The sequence below is a fragment of the Vicugna pacos genome, chromosome X, assembly GCF_048564905.1.
Source record: "Vicugna pacos chromosome X, VicPac4, whole genome shotgun sequence".
Classification (NCBI taxonomy): Eukaryota; Metazoa; Chordata; class Mammalia; order Artiodactyla; family Camelidae; genus Vicugna; species Vicugna pacos.
In genome coordinates, this window is record NC_133023.1 from 20,060,231 (window position 1) to 20,079,940 (window position 19,710).

Sequence of the window (19,710 nt, forward strand, 5' to 3'; positions counted from 1 at the left end):
CTTCAGTTCATTTTATTTTGTTGTCACAAGAATACTGTGTAATTTAAGAAGTGCACATAGAGTATGATTCTATTTTTGTAAAATGGGTAGAATTTTTGAGTATTTGAATTTTTATAAATGAGCATGTTTCAATTTTTAATATACCATACTGTCATTTTTTTTGATAAAGGTAATTTAAAACATTTACATTTACAGATAGCTTGTAAGGACTATCAGACACCAAGACACAAATAAAATGACAGGATTGGATATGGCTAAACACTGTATATCATTTGTAATTTAGAAGCCTGCATTCGGGATCCCATTATACCTGCAAAGACCTCTCCAGTCTTCCTCATTCTTTCATATTGCATTCACATAGATCAGACCTAACTGATTCGTAAGGAGTAAGTGAGCAGTTGTGCTCTGCAAACGCCAAGCTTCTAATTAAGTAAGTCCAATTAAAAGCTCATTTCTGTAATTGAGCAGAGATGTAATCAAGCTTAAAGAGAAGCAGAAGAACAAGACACAGGCAGTTTATTTAGGGGAATGGGTGTAGTGATTCTGAACTTTAATAATTTTAAAATAATGGCTATGCTTCCATAAAGTGCATTAGAATTTCTCCTCCGTTGTCTTCAAGATCAATAGCTAAAATACAGCCACCATGCCAGCACATTGGGAATAACTAAAATTCAAGATATGAATAAGCTTTGGAAGCATACAGGTTTACAGACGGAAAGCAATCTTTTGAGGTCCTTGCTTCCAAAATGCTTAAAGCATGCGTGCATAGGAAAAGTGTATGTTAGCTTCATGTTCCACAGATTAGGATATTCAAACCTTAAAGCAAATGTAGAGTTTTCTAGCACTCCTTAGTGAGACTGTATCTAAATGAAATCACTGTTCTTTTTATCTAGTTTAATGCAACATCTTTGACTAAAGTTATCTTTCAGTTTTTTCAAGAAACTGGTTTGATTCTGACAGCAATTATAATATGCTTAATTTATGGAAACGATTGCACTTCATAATAATACAACTGAAATCAAGATTGGGGGGACAGTAGCATTCATTTTGCCACAATGTTTTGGGAACTAAACTAAAAACATTTAACGTATTTATACACCAAGTAATATTTGCATACTATTTTATTTCTTATAAATCTTTCAATAAAAAAGCTCATATTGTCTTTCTACTGAGAATTTGAAATAGTTATCCAAATGAAATCAATAAAATCTTTTAAGCTTATTTTAAGATATTATTGTGCTACCTTATACAACCAAGAATAAGAAAGAAAAACGTGTTATACCTTTGAAATGCAAATTCTGAGTCTTTAAGGAAGTGTTTTAAATTACTGCATGCTACTTTCAAAGGGTTATTTTTCCAAAATTTGATGTTTATAATTAATCAAAATACTTCTTTTTTTGTTTGTTTGGGGAAGCAGAGTTCAAAATTTGTAGAAAAAATATATTACTTCCTTTCCCTAAATTCTAAAAGTAGTTATTTCTATATAGAGAATAACTTAGAAAAATCAGTTCACTTAGAAAAATCAGTAGACAGTAATACTTCAGTGCTGGTTTAGAATGTCATAAAAATTCCCCCAATGGAATTCACACTTTCTGTGGTCTAACATCTTATCCTTATAATTAATCTTCACCTTCAACCCAGGATATGAGAAGACTATATAGACACCTGTCTTATTTTCTTTATCTCTACTGCTACAAAATATTTTAAAATTACATCTTTTGTCATATTTCCAGTGTGAAATTAAACTTCCACAGATGAACTTAAATTGCTTCAATGGCACTACAAAATACTAAGAATTAATAAAGTACAAAATAGAAATAAATTATTACTTTGCTCCCTCACTAAAACCTTTAAGGTTTGGTGTTGAAAGTTTCATAAATACATGCTCTTGACAAAAAAAAATTAAGAAAAGATATTGTAGAGTTCTACGTAATGGCTATTCTTAGTTGCTTGTTACGTAAGCCAATGGTAAAGACATACATGTTACCAAAAATGTCCAAGCTGCATAATTTCATTACTATTTCATAAATGTGAAAGCAACTAAGAGAGGAGAAAAGTACAGTTGATTTTAGATCAAGTAAGTTTAAGAGTATGGTGAATAAATGGGAATTTATAAATATATTGGATATTTTCACTGACTTCTACATATGTTTCATTACAAAATAAAAAATTAAGATTCAAAATTTTCATAACAGCTCACAAAATAGTGGGAAAACAATAAATACATGTTGAATGAAGTATAAACACAAAGAAGCAGATTTAAGGAATTTTAATCATATAATATTCATATAGTATATTCTGTTGGGTGTAGTACAAACTCCGAGCATCATCACATCTTTTCAGCCTAGATGATTACTCTTAAGGAGGTTCTCCACCTGTCTTTCCAATAGTCTCAATCCAGTTCTCCATCATTTTCTTTCCAAGTCTTCAAGATCCTGGCCTTAAAACAACTGGAAAACCTTGGCTCAACCTTCAGCTCAATGAACATCTGGGTCTTTCTCAGCTACACTGTTATTTCTCCTTAGCTCAGTGTGAAATTCTTCCAAATCAACCTTCTAACATATATCATCCCTACAGTCACTTTTGCAACCCAGTCTGGGCCACCCTCTTGGGGAATTCTTGGACCCACACCAATTTTATATATAACATATTGAATGTAATATAATATGTAGTCAAGATGTTGACCAAAGATCATTTAAAAAACATTCAAATTGTGTTCATCTCACTTTGACTATAAAAGTAATAGCACACATGATACATTTTAGAAAGATGCTATCAAAAGTCTTAACTTTAATTTTATCAAAATAAAAAGAGCACTGCACTGTAAGAGCAACTTTTACTGGGCTCACATTGTGTTTTAAATTTCTGTCCTATTATTTTTTGCTTGTAATGCATTCTTTTGTAAAAATTGCCTGTGAAAGGAATATCTGCCCTCTATGTTGCCTAATCTCCCATAACAATGAATATCTGTTGAGGTTATAAAGGTCTCTCAATCCCCTGACTGTTGTTTAACCTCAAATCATATTTAAATGAAGTATGTAATGAAATGTGCTTTTGATCCAACTATCAGGTCATCATAAGCAGAGATGTAACACATAGCTTCTTTTCAAAGGAGGACCTGCCACTCCAGTTACTCTCAGCTCCTTTAAGTATTATTTCAGCTGCCTCATTCAAGGTCATGCCTCTCTCAGGCAGCCCAGGTCCAATGATCGCTTAAGATGAGGGTATAAGGCCTAGCCTTTTGATCCCTAGAGGGACAATTCTAAAGGACCAGTCTAATTCTAGAACTTTCCTCACAGGATGGACTGAGATTCTGGATGGCCCTGTCTCAAAATTGGACTTCTCCCTCCTCCCACTCCTGCCTTCTCCCTTCCACAGCTTTGGATCCCAAAGGCACTCTCGCATAAAAAAACCCCTGCAAACTAAACTGTGTCTCAGATTGGCTTCCCAGGGAACACAACCTATGACACATCTATTCACAATTTGCTGTACAAGTAAGATAACTTGTTTTGAAAATCTACCACATTGCAGTTGAGTACCTCTAAATAACTGTATGGGCACTTTTAAATGTCATAGAAGTCCTTTGCAACCAACAAGACAGATATTCTCTAAAAATAACTTGAGCAGGCTGCAACTGATGTCTTATTTGAAAAATGGTCAGATTGCTCTGATTAGGTTACTCCGTAATAATGTAGTCAAACTGCTTTAAAAAATTAGTGCAATTAACCTATAATAAATGAATAATTATGGAACCTCTAGTCTGTAGTTCACACTGGTGATTGAAAGAAAGTGAGGGAATCTAGGTTATGTGAATTGAAATGAGGATTTTGGAATAATTTTGACCCAAATAATTATCATACATTTAATTATTCTTGGGTTTACTCTTTACAAAGTTGGCTAATTATTAAGAAATTATATATATATATTTTTCCAAGACAAATTTTTTCTCAAAATATTTAGAACTCCTTGCTATTCAACAGGAAACTTTTAAAGGAAATAGACTTGAACATTACTTCCCACAAACTATGGTGAGTTCTGGTTACCAGACTGACATATAAATAGCTTAGAAGTCATAAACTCCCATCCTCACAAAAAGCTGAACAAACTGAAAATCAACAAAGTATATGAGATCTTTTAGAGAATTGAGGTCACAGGGTAATCTGCTGGTCCAAAAACTAGAGAGAGAGAGAGAGAGATGGATACAGAGAATCTGAGCTAGGAGCAGAAGCCACAGATGGAGACTGGTAGAAACATTTAAGGGGTAGCTGAATGATTGTTGTAGACTGAGTGTCTACTAATTTGAGAGAGAAAAACTCCTGGGGGCCCACCCTTAGTGGAGGTCTCTATGCCTTTACCACCAGGTATTGAATTTTACCACTAGGTTTTCAGAGTGAAATGAGAGAAAAATCTCCTTGTGCATCATCTAACACCGGGAAGGGAAAAGTACCCATTTTGAAATACACCTATAGGGTCTGTTCTCATTAATAAAAGACCGCCCTCAAGGAAAATTATTTTTACCAGAGCCTAACCAATGTGGGCCTTAACAGAGTCCAGTTCAGGCTGGGGAAGAGAAATATCCAACTCCAGGCCCTTCTAGCCTTCCATGGCTGGGGAAGGAAAAAACCCAAATCCAGTCCATTCTAGCCATCCTATAATGTATGAAAAAGCTGAGAAGCATTTGTGAAGGTAACAGTCCAGGGCCACAGGCCCACTAAAACATTGAGACCTAATCCTAGGACTACAGAACACTTCCCCTCTGTCCCTTACTTACCTCTACATCAGCAGGGCTCCTGAATGATAGAAGGGCATTGCAGCTGAAAAGAATTCCAAGGCTCAGGCTCCTTTCGACTCTTTAGGAAAACCTAAATAGAATAGGGGAGACAAAACCAGGACACTTTAGCCTCTGATACCAACACTATGGTAAACAATAAACACAGCCTAACACATAGCCAGATAAACTTAAAACCTCACATAAAAGACCTATTTACCTCAGTTCCTTTTACACAACACCTCATGTCTTTCAACAAAATAAGTACAAAGCATGGCAAAAAGTGAAAAACACAGTTAAAATGTAGTTGCTATTAATCCAACTATATCAATAATTAATTTAAATATGAATGGTCTAAATACACCAATTAAAAGATGGAGACTATCTGAGTGGGTAAGAATACAAGAATATTGTTCACAGGACAGTTACTGTAAATGTAAAGACACAGACAGATTAAAAGTAAAAAATGGAGTAATATGCACCATGCTGACACTAACCAAAAGAAAGCTAGAAGAGGTGTATTAACTTCAGATAAAGGAGACTTCAGAGCAAAAAAAATTAATGGATTGAAGAAGACCATCACATTATGATACAGGAGGCAATTCTCCAAGAAGACATAACAATCTCATAAATTGTGCTTAGTAGACCAGTCTTGTACCTCAATGTTATGATACTAACCCCCAGGATCTGATTAAGGGTATTTAGTGTGTCCCAGTAGTGGAGAGAGGCTATATGAAAAATGTTCTCTCTTAGGTATGGACATGAGATTATTTAATGAAGAAAATTCAGAACACTATCTTCCATTTTAACATTTTGGTGCACTACTTTTAACATGACTGACAGAATACCCTATATTAACAGCTAAGCCAGCAGCTAGGGTGATGAAACACCATCTAGCCTATTTCAAAAAAATGCAGAGTATTAGTAAGCATATTTAAAGTCAACGCCATCGAGTTTGCTTCTATACCTGCCTTAGAGTACAAGGCCGTTATTCAACCAGCTCCAAATCTTTCTCTTTTCCTGTCTTAACATGGTCTCCACCTAAGAGAATAAAAGCTTAACTTGGTTCTGCTACTAATTGCAATGTCAGAGAGGGTTATCCACAACAAGAAGCAATTCTTGGGACACCAGTGGGATCCCAACAATTCAACTCATTCCTGACACTACCTACCCAGCAGTAACATCGATTCCACAGGTTATGGGTTCAGTCCCACAGGGCACTGCAACTCTACCCTGCCCTCCCCACCACCAGCACTGTTAACTTCCAACACCAGTCACAAGGCCAGGTTTTACCCGTACTCCTGACCCACTGGCTATTAATCAGAGGTATCTAAGACCCCCTTCATGTGGTTCGATTAATTTGCAAGAGCAGCTCAGAGAATTCAGAGAAACATTTTACTTACTAGATCACCAGTTTATTATAAAAGAATTTAATTCAGGAACATCCAGATGGAAGAGATGCATAGGGCAAGGGATGGGGACAGGGCACAGAGGTTCCGTGCCCTCTCCAGTGAGCCACTTCCCCCATCTCTACAGGCTCACCAATCAGAAAACTCTCCAAACCCAGTTTTTTTGTGTTTTGGTGGACGGATCACTGATTAAACCATTGGCCATGGGCAATTAATTCTACCTCTAGCCCTCCTTCCCCCTCCCCAGAGGTGGGGTGGAGGGGCTGAAAGTTTCAACTTTCTAATCATTTAGTTGGTTCCCCTGGCAACCAGCCCCCATCCTTAGGTCCAAAAGTCACCTCATTAACATAACAAAAACATCTCAGTTGTTCTCACCACACAGGAAATTCCAAGGGTTTTAGGCACTCCCTGTCAGAAACAGGAGTGAAGACTAAATATATATTTCTTACTTAAATCACAAAGCTCTTTTTCCTGCATACCTAAATAATAACACCGCATACCTAACACTGCATACCTAAAATAATATTTAAAAACTGAAAATGATCAAAATCTCCACCAAATAACAAAGCTCAGTGAAATCAGACTGCCTTCTTTATATGATTTGGGGCAAGTAATTTAATCTTGAGGATCCTTGTTTTCCTTGTGAGAAAAATGGACAAAATAAAGGGTTATTATTATAAGGATTAAAGGATATAGTGCATCCAGTGGCTTAACAGAATATACACAATTAATTTTGAATCAAGATTAACTCTGCACAAAGCAAAAACATGTATTCTGTGGCTATAGAAGTATGTTTACTTTGCTCAAGTTCTTTTTAATACAAACTAAGAGATTAACAAACATTCATTAATAGCAAGTATCTGTCAGGTACTGGGCTGGATTGAAAGAAAAAAAAAATGTGGTAGAGCTTGCCAAGCCATTCAAAAATAATCCAAGTTCTCTTTTTCCACAAACCCCTGGAGTTAAGCTTGAGTCACATGGTTGAGCCACATGACTGAGGCTTACAGAATGTGAACAGACGTGATATATGTCACTTCCGGTACTGACTACTAAGACCACTTGCCACCCCACAGGTCTATTAGGCTTGTTGCAGAAGGCTCATAGGAGATCTCTGAGGCTCTAGAAGTGATGGACCCAAAGAAAGAAAGGAAAATCTCATTTGAATCCCCCTTTTGAAAAGCTTCCCACCAAATAGCCAATTTATCTGTATGGCCAAGTAAATGTTATTTACCAAACATTTGCTTTTCCATTTCCCTGTGAATTGTCTTCCCCAACTTTGAAATCCCAAACCACAAACCCCAACAATCCTCTTTTGTTTTTATCTGAAGATGATATTTAAGGTGATGATTTCAGCCATTTTGGTGAGTGACTCAGTTTTTCATGTCTACATGTTATTAAACTTATGTTCGGTTTTCTCCTGTTAATCTGTCTCATGTCAATTTAACTCCAATGCCAGGAAACAAAAATACCATTCTAAAAGTCTATAAAGTATGCAGAGGACTTTTTTTTTATTACAGTTTCCTACAATTCATATAGAGAATTAAATAAGGTATGAAGAAAGATATTTTTGTTAAACAAAGATATTTTAGTTAAAATATTTTAATTAGAAGATAGCTTAGTCTCAATTTGATATTGGTTTCAGGATTGAACAGACTTATTTAAAGAGAGTTTCCATGTAATTAATTCACTATGTCTCTCTATATTTCTGTTGATTTTTAACTGTGTAATGACTAGATAATGTTTTTAACTGTTATGTGTGTGTTCTCAGTTTTACTTTGTTTCAAATGTCTGAATAAACCCAATGATAGATTGTCTTATAAATAATGTGTCTGAAAATCTTTATACACCTCAGTTTCCTCATATGTAAAATGGAGCATTACTGATTCATAAATAGATTGACAGAATTCAATAAAATGTGTAAAGCAATGAACAAAATACTTGGCATATGGTAAGGGCTTAATACAGTTTAATAAATTTTAGTAATTATGATTTAGTTTGGGTTGCAATCACAAATTGAAGAAAACTGAGGAAAAGGACTATAAGATCAAAACAAAAACAAATTATAAATAATGAGGTAAAGGAGATTCACATGCTAGATACTTAAACATTCAACTGTCTCCTTTCATTCCTCAAGTTTGGAGTGGAGTTACTATTAGTTTCAAACTAACGATCATCAAGAATTGAACACACTGCTCTCGTATGAATATAAATCTTTGAAAATCCTGAGCTTTGCTCTGCAACTCTGTTTAAGAATCTGATTTAAACTTTAGATGACGCAAAAGAAGGACTATTCAAATGATGTCTGGAATTCAGTTACACAAAATATTACTATTAGAGTTTGTATGGAGGTTTAGAGAATATTCTTCCTGAAATAATGTGAGACAAGGGTAAAATATTTGGAGGCAAGAAATGCTTCCTCCACCTAGATATTTTTCCTACTGCAAAGAACCTAAATTGGTAGAATCTGTAGCTGAGGTGCTGCTTTCCGTATGAAGAGGGTGTTATCAAGGCAAATGTGAAACCTAATTTGGACTTTGATTGTTTTTTTCTTTTCCGTTACATATTTATAAATGCAGCACTCCAGGCAACAATTCAGACTGCTAGTGTGCAGGTCTTTTGCTGTTGATTTCTGGTGGTGGGTTGGGAACTACCAATAAGGCAACATGTATAAATCTACTCCACCATTACTGTAGAGAAATAACTTTTTATCTCTACTTTAAAACCCTCTTGTGTTCTGTTTAATTGTGTTCTTTAGAATTATGTCCTGTGGAAAAAGACTAAGCTACAGAGAAATCGTAAAAGTCAGCAATGTTAGATGAAATATCAGAATTGCATCAAAGGACAAAGAGGTAGGCAGGGCAGAAAAAGTAATCCTCTGATTTAAAGAATAATAACCAGGAGGTGAATATGCTGGCATGGGAAGTAAATAAGTAGGTTTGAAATTTTTATTTGTGCTTTTGGTTTTGAATTTTAAAAATAAAAAGGAGCCAGAAAAGGAGGAAGAGGAATGACTTGTGGCTCTCAGAAAGACAAACAACAGGAAACAACTCAGAACAAATGAAATGATTTAGATAGAGTAACTTGTATCAATCTAGATAAATCATTAAAAACTAATACTGCAGGAAAAAAATGACAGTTTGCTGATAAGTGCTAGAGAACGTGAGGAGAAAAGGGAACCCTCCTACACTGTTGGTGGGAATGTAATTTGGTACAGCCCATATGGAAAACAGTATGGAGATTCTTTAAAAAACTAAAAATAGAACTACCATATGATACAGCAATCTCACTCCTGGGCATATATCCAGAGAAAACTCTAATTCCAAAAGACACCTGCACCCCAATGTTCATAGCAGCACTGTTTACAATAGCCAAGACATGGAAGCAACCTAAATGTTCATCAACAGATGACTGGATGAAGAAGCTGTGGTATATTTATACAATGGAATACTACTCAGCCATAAAAAATAATAAAATAATGCCATTTGCAGCAACATGGATGGACCTAGAGATTATCATACTAAGTGATATAAGTCAGAGAAAGACAAATATCATATGGTATCACTTACATTTGGAATCTAAAAAATGATACAAATGAACTTATTCACAAACAGGAAATAGATTCACAGACATAGAAAACAAACTCATGGTTACCAAAGGGGAAAGGCAGGGGGAGGGATAAATTAAGAGTTCAGATTTAACAGTTACAAACTGCTATATATAAAGTAGATAGACAAGGTCCTACGGTATAGCATATATAACTATATTCAATACCTTATAATATATCCAGAAGGAACCCTACTTCAGGATGACACCTGCACCCCAATGTTCATAGCAGCACTATTTACAATAGCCAAGACATGGAGACAGCCTAAATGCCCATCGACAGATGACTGGATAAAGAAGAGGTGGTATATTTATACGATGGAATACTACTCAGCCATAAAAACCAACAACATGACACCATTTGCAGCAACATGGATGTTCCTGGAGAATGTCATTCTAAGTGAAGTAAGCCAGAAAGAGAAAGAAAAATACCATATGAGATTGCTTATATGTGGAATCTAAAAAAAAAACCAAACAAAAACAAACAAAGCATAAATACAGAACAAAAACAGACTCATAGACATAGAATACAAACTTGTGGTTGCCAAGGGGGCGGAGGGTGGGAAGGGATAGATGGGATTTCAAAATTGTAGGATAGATAAACAAGATTATACTGTATAGCACAGGGAAATATAAACAAGATCATATGGTAGCTCACAGAGAAAACAATGTGACAATGAATATATATATGTTCATGTATAACTGAAAAATTGTGCTGTACACTGGAATTTGACACAACATTGTAAAATGATTATAAATCAATAAAAAATGTTTAAAAAATGAATAAACCTTTACATATTAACATAAAAAATACATAATGATAAAGAATATATATATATAACTGAATCACTATGCTGTACACCAGGAATGAATGCAACATTGTAAATCAACTATACTTCAATTTATAAAAAGATGACAGTTTGCCGATGGATAATGCAGTAAAATTCCATTTGTATGAAGATTAAATTTTCATAAGAATAGCCTATAGTGCTTAAGAAAAAATATATGTGTAGTAGAAATACAGGCATGCCTCAGAGAGATTGCAAGTTTAGTTTCAGACCACCACAATAAAGTGAGTCACATGAAATTTTTGGTTTCCTTGTGCATATAAAAGTTATGTTTGCACTATACTGCAGTCTATTAAGTGGACAATAGAATTACATCTAAAAAAATAATGTACATACATTAATTAAAATATACATTATTGGTCACAGATGCATCATCTGAGCCTTCAGGGAGTTGTAGTAGTAACATCAAAGATCACTGATCACAGATCACCGTAACAAATATAATACTAATGGAAAAAGTTTGAAATATTGGGAAAATTGCCAAAATGGGACACAGACATGAAGTGGGCAAATGCTGTAGGAAAAATAGCACCAACAGACTTGCTTAACACAGGATTGCCACAAATCTTCAATTAGGAAAAAAAAAATGCAGTATCTGCGAAGCACAATAAAGTGAAGCACAATAAAATGAGGCAGAGGACACTAAAAACAATAAACAACATTGCAAGATAGTGGTTACTTCATCAGGGGAGGGAGGGAGGGAGGGTTACTTCATAACCCTGTATGGTTATACAGGGATGTACAGGGGTTGTTATTACCTTTTATAATGTTTTGTTTCTTAAATTAGGTAATTAATATATGTATTTGTTATTTTAATCTTTATAAATGTTCTGTATATGTTGAAGTTAATTTAAAAAGAAAAACTCTATAGGAATACTAACCATTAAAATTATTTGTGCTTAGGAAGAAAAGGGTGGCTGGTTACAGAGACACTCTCACTGTTTTAGTTTTCTTTTGTTGCACGCCAAAACTAGAAGTTTAAACAACCATTTGCTCAGGAAATTGTAGGTCAAGAATTCAGAGCTCAGCTAGGCGGTTCTACTCCAGTAAATCAGCTGCAATCAACTCGTGATGGGGCAGGGCTGGAAGTACATAAATGTTTCACTCACATGTCTGGCATCTTCATATTCCTCCATGTGGCTTCCCTCTCTCCCTTCATGTGGCTTGTTTGAGCTTCCTCACAACATGTTTGCCTTAGTGTAGCTGTATTTTTGTTTTGTTTTGTTTTGTTTTGTTTTTTGTCTCTTCAGGAGGGACCATTCTAAGAGGTACAAGTTTGTAGTTACAGATTTCCTTCCTTCCTTCCTTCCTCCCTTATTTCCTAGCTCCCTTTCTTCCTTCCTTTCTTTTCTCAGTAGACTACAGATTTATTACAAAAGGATATTAAAGGAAATGTCCTGACAGACAGATAAAGAATACATAGGGCAAGGTCCCGAACAAAGGAGCTTCTATCTTTGTGGAGCTTGGGGCCCATCATGGTGGCACGTGGTCCTAGATGTGGAAGCTCTCTAAAAAGGGCTGTGGTTACAGATGTACAGATGTGGTTACTTAATGTCTAATACTACAAATTATACGTCATCTCTTCTTCCACATTCTACTGCAGAGTCCAGATCCAAGAGTAAGTGAAATAGATTCTGCCTATGGAAGGGGCATAAGCAGGTCACACTGCAAAGGAGCGTGAGCTGGTATCTTTCCTTCTAAACAATAATATAAAATAGGAAAATCAAAACACACAAACATTCAAACAAACCTCTCTCTTAATACCTTGTCCTCTCAAACTATTGTGTTCCTCCTTTTTTTCTATCCTTTAAAGACAATCTTCTAAAATTATTGGGTAATCACTGTGTCTCCATTCCCTTACTTCTTATTCAAGCTTTAACCCATTCTGACTTCTTTTTTGCACTAGCACACACAGAACTATTCTGTTTAAAGGTCACCAAACATTTAATTAAAGTCAGTACCGTGAATGAAATAATAGTGACTCAACAAACAGAAGTTACAGAGACAAATTGTTAATGCAACTACAAGTGCAGGAAATATAAGTGTAGCTAATATGAGTATTACATGCATGGAATAGGAACAGGAAGTTCTTTTAAAACATTGCATTGTTATGTATAAGAAATAATTACAGATGATGGGTAAGTTAAAGAGTAGAATGGACAAAGTGGAAAAGCATATTAGAGAGCTAGAAATTATACCCAAGGAATGAATTTTCCCTCAAAATGTCACTGTAAAGCAAAAGAAAAAAATTTTTTTCAAAGAGAATTTGAAAGATAAAGAAAATTGACTTAAAAGTTCTAACACCTATTTAAAAGAGGGTTCAGAAAGAGAAAACAGTGAGACTGGAAAGGAGATAATAGCTTAATTCACCATGTTCAAAAGGGATTCCCAACACTTTAACCCAGAATTAACCATATTGTTAAACATAGCCATACTCCATTCGGATACTTAAACTAGAAACCTGGGAGTAACTGTGCAAGGAACTGTATAGAATGCAAGTCAGGACTTGCTGTTTTACATCCACTGCCCACAGCTGACAGAAGACTGTCGAAGTAAGAAATACCCTCCATGCTAAAGCCATGCTCTTTAGTTCATTTTCCTGTTACGTGTAAAATGCATATAAACCTGTGGCTATAAACAGTCTACCAGTATGCCTATTTTATTTAATCCATAAAATAGCAACTTCACGATTGAATTAAATTAACTGCATTAAGTATCACACTTCAAGTACCAATTGAATTAAGTATCACACTTGTTAATTTATTCTCTAACTGTCCTATGTATTCAGAGATTTAATGATTTAGGACTTAAGCTCAAAATAATTAATTGAAAAGTTGGCCTATACGAGGATTTTTTTCAAGGAGGAAACATGTAAACAAAACCTCCCGTATCTCATAGTTTAATATGCTTTTTTATTTTTATTTTTTCACTTGAGGGATAGTTGATTTACAATGTTGTGTTAGTTTCTGGTGTACAGCATAGTGATTCAGTTACACATATATATTCTTTTTCATTATAGGTTATTACAAAGTATTGAATATAGTTCCCTGTGCTATACAGTAGGACCTTGTTGTTTATCTGTTTTGTATATAGTAGCTGGTATCTAATATATAGACTACGGGTAAATTTTACTTCATGCAGGAGAGCTGCTGAAGATATTTCTTCTAATAAGGAACATTAATGTATCTCATGGGTGGAGTCTTGGAAGGACAAGTCAAGTATTAACACACATAATTGACCAGGTTTGTCTCACCTGGCAGTTTAAGGGCCAAAACAAACAGAGAAAACTTTTTTTTTTAGGTCGATGTGTGCCCAGTAGTGGCAGGCAGCACCCTCAGCTTGGTAAACAGAATGTGGGAAAGAGTGAACAAGTGTGGGATTGTCCTTTAATGGTTTCTCATCTTTCCCAGCTGGCTCAGGAAATACCTCTGAAAAGATCCTAGGAACTATGGAATATAAAAGTAAACTAGATATTTTAGTTTTCTATCATATTTGATTATTTAGATCATTAAAAGCAAGGTCAGTCTACTAATCCTGTCTACTGAGTTTCCACCAAGGGATCATAATTAGTGATGCTACGACTCTTAGTACTACTACTACTGCTATTGAGATGAACAGTAATTACAACAATATTCAATCTAATGGCAATGTTAATATTATTAATATCTTGTATAAAAATTAAGCCAAAATAGGACTAAGTAAATCACAGCGATGTTCCAAAGTATCTTCCTGTCCCTAGGAACATTGGTGAGAAATGCCTGCCTGCCCACCTCAAATACTGGTGAGCAAAAACTGGGCAAAACCAGAGAACAACACACAAGGGAAAATGTCCTATAGAAGGCTGTTCTTGATTCTGTGTAGAAAAACAAAAACGAGTAATTGAGCAGTGAAACAATGATAAACTAGGGACAACAGAACACTTGACTGAGGGTTGGCCAGCCTACACCCCACTCTTCAATCCCTATGCAGAAGCACTCTTTGAATCTAGTGATTAAAAAAGACTGAGAATCTGGGGAAGGAGAGAATCCATTTCCAGGAGATGACTCCCAAATGGAGTCATGAAATTCCTCCTGTATTCAGGATATAACCAAGAAGAACAGCACAGTGTCCGAGGGAACTGCCCCACACAAAAGGGGAGCCACTAAGGTTAACGAAGTTACTGTCTGGGGAACTTTCTCTTGGAGCAGCATGTGATGGCTTTGCTGATGGTTGGAAACTTCCTGATCTCCTTAGTTGTTCTTTGCAGAGTCAGGAGTAATTTTTAGGAGAGAATAGGTTGTGAAGTGTCTGACAAAAGGTTGTATTTTGAGCAGTTGGGTGTTTTTTTCCCGTTCTTTTTGTTTGTTTTTCATAGTGAGAAACATGTCCAATCACATCACATGTAGAAAATCACTTTAGATTCTGGGGTGGTGACCTTCCTTAGAAGACTAATGTGAGAATAAGAGGTCTGATGCCTCTGAGATAGTTGATGGGTCCCCATCTGGCAGGGTAATGGCTACTGTTCTAGCAGGGGCTTCCTAGCCAGCTGACAGTGAAGAAAAACCCACTACTTCATTGGGGAACATAGGGATGATCTCATTTGCCAACTCTGAATAATTGGTTGTGCTGGCAGAAGGACGTGGTAAGTTTGCTAAGCTTTGTTTGAGCTCAACCGGAGTCATCGGTCACCAGTGTCATTTTACATATTTCATATGTTTATACTAAGACTATAAATATATACATATTTCATATACTTATAAATTATAAAAATACATGTATACATTACACAAACATATACATACACACATTGTATATATTTGACAGTCTAATCATAAGAAAAAGACAAATCTCAGCTGAAAAAAAGTCTAAAAATATCTGACTAATACTCTTCAAAACTGTCAAGACCACCAAAAAGAAGGAAATATGACAAACTGTCTCAGACCAGAAGGGTCTAAGGAGATATGACAGCTAAATGTAATGGGATATCCTGGATAGAATCCAGGAACAGAAGAAAGATGTTAATGAAATACTAATAGAGTGTGAATTTTTTTAATAATAAGATAACAATGTTCGTTCCTTAGTTGTTAACAATGGGGGAAACAGGGTGAGGGGTACAGAGGAATTTTGTACTTTGAAAAATTTGTTTTGATCTAATTCTATTTCAAATTTTTTTAAGTTTATAAAAAATTAGCATTTAAATTTGTATCAGAACCATGAAACGCTTAGATACAAATCTGACAAAATATATACAAGATCTGTATGCTAGAAAATATAAAACACTGACAATGGTAATCAAAGAAGACCTTAACAAGTTGAGAGAGAGAGATTGTGCTCATGGATTGGAAGATTCAGTATTGCTAAGATGGCAACTCTAACAAAACTGATTTATAGATTCAACTAACTCAGCAAGAATCAAAGTCACAGCACGAATTTTTCTAAAAATCAACAAATTGATTCTAAAAATGTATGTGAAATTGCAAAGGAATTAGAAGAGCAAAATGGTATTTTTGAAAAAGAATTGAGTCAGAAGATAATCTTTACTTAATTTCAATAATTATTGCAAAGTTACACTAATGAAGAAAATGTGGTATTAGAGAGAGGACAGAAACATAAATCCATGGCACAGAATACAGAGTCCTAATATAGACCCGCGTGTAGCTGGTCAATTGATTTTTTTCAAAGAATTGTTTCAGAGGAGTTTTTAGATTCATAATAAAATCGAGAAGAAAGTACAGAGCGTTCCCATATACTCTCTTCTCCTACACATGCATAGCCTCCCTCATTATCATCATCACGCACCAAAGCAGTACATTTGTAACCAAGGATGTACCTGCATTGACATAGCATAATCACCCAAAGTCCAGAGTTTACCTTAGGCTTCACTCTTGAAGTAGTACATTCTATGGGTTTGGAGTAATACATAATGTATTCATCGGTATGGTATCACACAGAGTGTTTTCACTGCCCTAAAAACCCTCTATACTTTGCTTATTAATTCCTTCCTTTTTCCCCTTGTCCCTGGCACTCACTTGTCTTTTTATTGTCTCCATAGTTCTGCCTTTTTGAGAATAACATACAGTTGGAATCATACAACAGACTTCTCAGATTGGCTCCTTTCACATATAAACTACATTAAAGCTTCCTTCACATCTTTTCATGGCTCACTAGCTCATTTCTTTTTAGCACTGGATAATAATATTCCATTGTTTAAATGTACCACAGTATCTTTAACCATTCACTTACTGAAGGACACCTTGGTGGCTTCCAAGGTTTGATAATTATGAATACAACTGCTATAAATACCCATGTGCAGGCTTTTACGTGGACATAAATTTTCAGCTCCTTTGAGTGAATATCAAGGAGCACAACTGCTGGATTGTGTGATAAGAGTATGCTTAGACTTTTTAAGAAATTGCCAAACTGTCTTCCAAAGTGACTGTATCATTTTGCATTCTCTACAGTGATGTATGAGAGCTCTGGTTGCACCACATCCTCACCAGCATACTAACCAGTGCTTCTTGTCAGTGTTCTGGATTTTGGCCATTCTAATTGGTGTGTAGTGGTCTCTCATTACTGTTTTAATTTGCATTTCCCTGATGACACATAATGTGGAGCATTATTTCACATGTTTATCTCTCAGCTATTTATCTTGTTTTGTGAGGAGTCTGTAAAGGCCTTTGACCCACGTTTTATTCATTTCTTTTTCTGTTGAGTTTTAAGATTTCTTTGTATATTTGGGATAATAGTCCTTTATCACATGGATCTTTTGCAAATATTTTCCCCCGTTCGTGGATTGCTTTCTCATTCTCTTGACCTTATCTTTCTCAGGGTGTAAGTTTTTATTTTAATGAAGTCCAGCTTATCAATTATTTCTTTCATAGATTTTGTCTTTAGTGCTATATCTAAAATGTCATCACCATATCCAAGGTCACAGTTTTTCTCCTGTGTCATCTTTTAATTTTTCATTTTGCACTTTACATTTAGGTTTATGATCCATTTTGAGTTCATTTTTGTTAAGAGTATATAATCTGTGTCTAGATTCATTTTTTTGCATGTGAATGTCCAGTTGTTTCAGCACAATCTTTGCTCCAATGTATTGCTTTAGCTCCTTTGTCAAAGATCAGTTGAATATGTTTGTAGGGGGGTCTATTTCTGGGCTCTCTATTCAGTTCTATTGATCTATTTGTCTATTCTTTCACCAATAACACACTGTCTTGATTATTGTAGCTTTATAGTAAGTATGAAGTAGGGTGGTGCCAGTCTTCCAAGTTTGTTCTTCTCCTGCAATATTGATTTGCCTATTCTGGGTCTTTTACCTTTCCAGATAAACATTAGAATCATTTTACCTATACTTATAAAACAATTTGCTGGGATTCTGATTGGGATTATACTGAATCTATAGATCGAGTTGTGGAGAACTAATATCTTGACAACACTGAGTCTTCCTATACATGAACATGGACTATCTCTCCATTTATTTAGTTCTTTGATTTTTATCCACAAGGGTTTTGTAGTTTCCCTCATATACATCTTGTACATATTCTGTTAGATTTTGGTGGGGGGGGTGCTAATGCAAATGGTATGGTGTTTTTCATTTCAAGTTTCATTTGTATACTGCTGGTATGTATGAAAGTTATTGATTTTTGTATATTAACCTCGTACAACCTACAACCTTGCTGTAACCACTTACTGATTTCAGGACCTTTTTTTGTCAATTCTTTCAGATTTTCTATACAGATGATCATGTCATCTGCAAACAAAGACAGTTTTATTAGTCCCTTCCCAATCCGTATACCTTTAATTTACTTTCTTACCTTACTGCACTAGCAATGACTTCCAGTATCATTTTGGAAAGGAGTGGTGAGAGAGAAGCCGATTGATTTTTAAGAAAGGTAATTCAATGGGGGAAAAACAGTATTTTCAACAAGTGATCCTGCAACAATTAGATATCCATTAGAAAACATGAGTATCACTCACATCTCATGTAATATACACAATTAAATCAACCTGAATCACAGACCTAAATGTAAACCTGAAACCATAGAACTCCTTGAGGAAAACATCTTTGTGAACCTGAGGGAGGTAACATTTCTTAAATACAACATCAAAACTTGGCCATAATAAATTTATGTTGGACATTATAAATGTGTAAAATTTCTGCTAAAGAAGTTGTTTACACAATGAAAGGGGAAATCAGACTGGGGTAAATGCTTGCAAAGCATGTATCTGGTAAAGGACTTGTATGTCAGATATATATAAGAATCTCAAAGTTCAATAAATAATAATAAGGAAACAAATATTCCAAGTACAAATGGATAAGATTTAAACAAACACTTCAATGAGGAAAAGGTATGTCTAACACTGAACACAAGTAAAGGAAATAATCAGTATCATTACACTACCATGAGATATCACTACACACTGATTAGAAAAGCACAAACAAAAATAAAATGCAAAACAAAATAGAGCACTCAGATAAACAACCTGACAATCTCAAGGGCTGGCAAGGATGTTGACTAACTGGAGTTCTCATAAACTGTTGCTTGAAATACAAAATATTACAGCAACTTTGGAAAACAGTCTGGCACTTTTGCTAAAGTCAAATATTTATTTTACCTGAAGGGAGAAAGAATTATCTCCACACAAGAGTTGTGTACATGAGTATTTATGGTAGCTTTATTCATAATGGCCAAAAACTGTAAGCAAAGCAAATAGCCTTCAATAAGAGAATGGATAAACAATTTGTGATGTATCCAGCAGAGGAATACCACTCAGCAATAAAAGATAAGCTAATAAATACTTATTACCTGGCAGGGGAGACAGCATGATCACAAAGTTGGTGTTCCCAAGGCAAGTCTTGCCCATTGCACTGCGGATGTGTTGACTCCTATGATTTTCCCATATGTGGCAAACTTAACTGCAGAATTTGCACTTGTGGGGTTAAAAACAAAACAAAACAAAAAAACCCTAATATGTACACACAAAACCAGAAATGAATCACCAATGCATTATGCTAATTACAGGAAGCCAGGCTCAAAAGGCCACACAATTTATTATTCCATTTATATGACATTCTGGAAAAGGCACAACTCTAGGGACAGAA

General features: G+C 35.2%; 1 long non-coding RNA gene and 1 pseudogene across 1 annotated transcript in view; one reads left to right on the forward strand and one right to left on the reverse strand.

The window, feature by feature from the left end:
- Window positions 1-19,710, reverse strand: part of LOC140692050 (uncharacterized) — a 329,341-nt gene that overhangs the window by 52,369 nt on the left and 257,262 nt on the right. Inside the window, exon 4 of the long non-coding RNA XR_012067628.1 lies at window positions 4,772-4,862. This is a non-coding gene — a long non-coding RNA (uncharacterized lncRNA). The remainder of the gene's footprint in view (window positions 1-4,771; window positions 4,863-19,710) is intronic.
- LOC116278291 (U1 spliceosomal RNA) lies at window positions 19,404-19,577 on the forward strand (annotated as a pseudogene).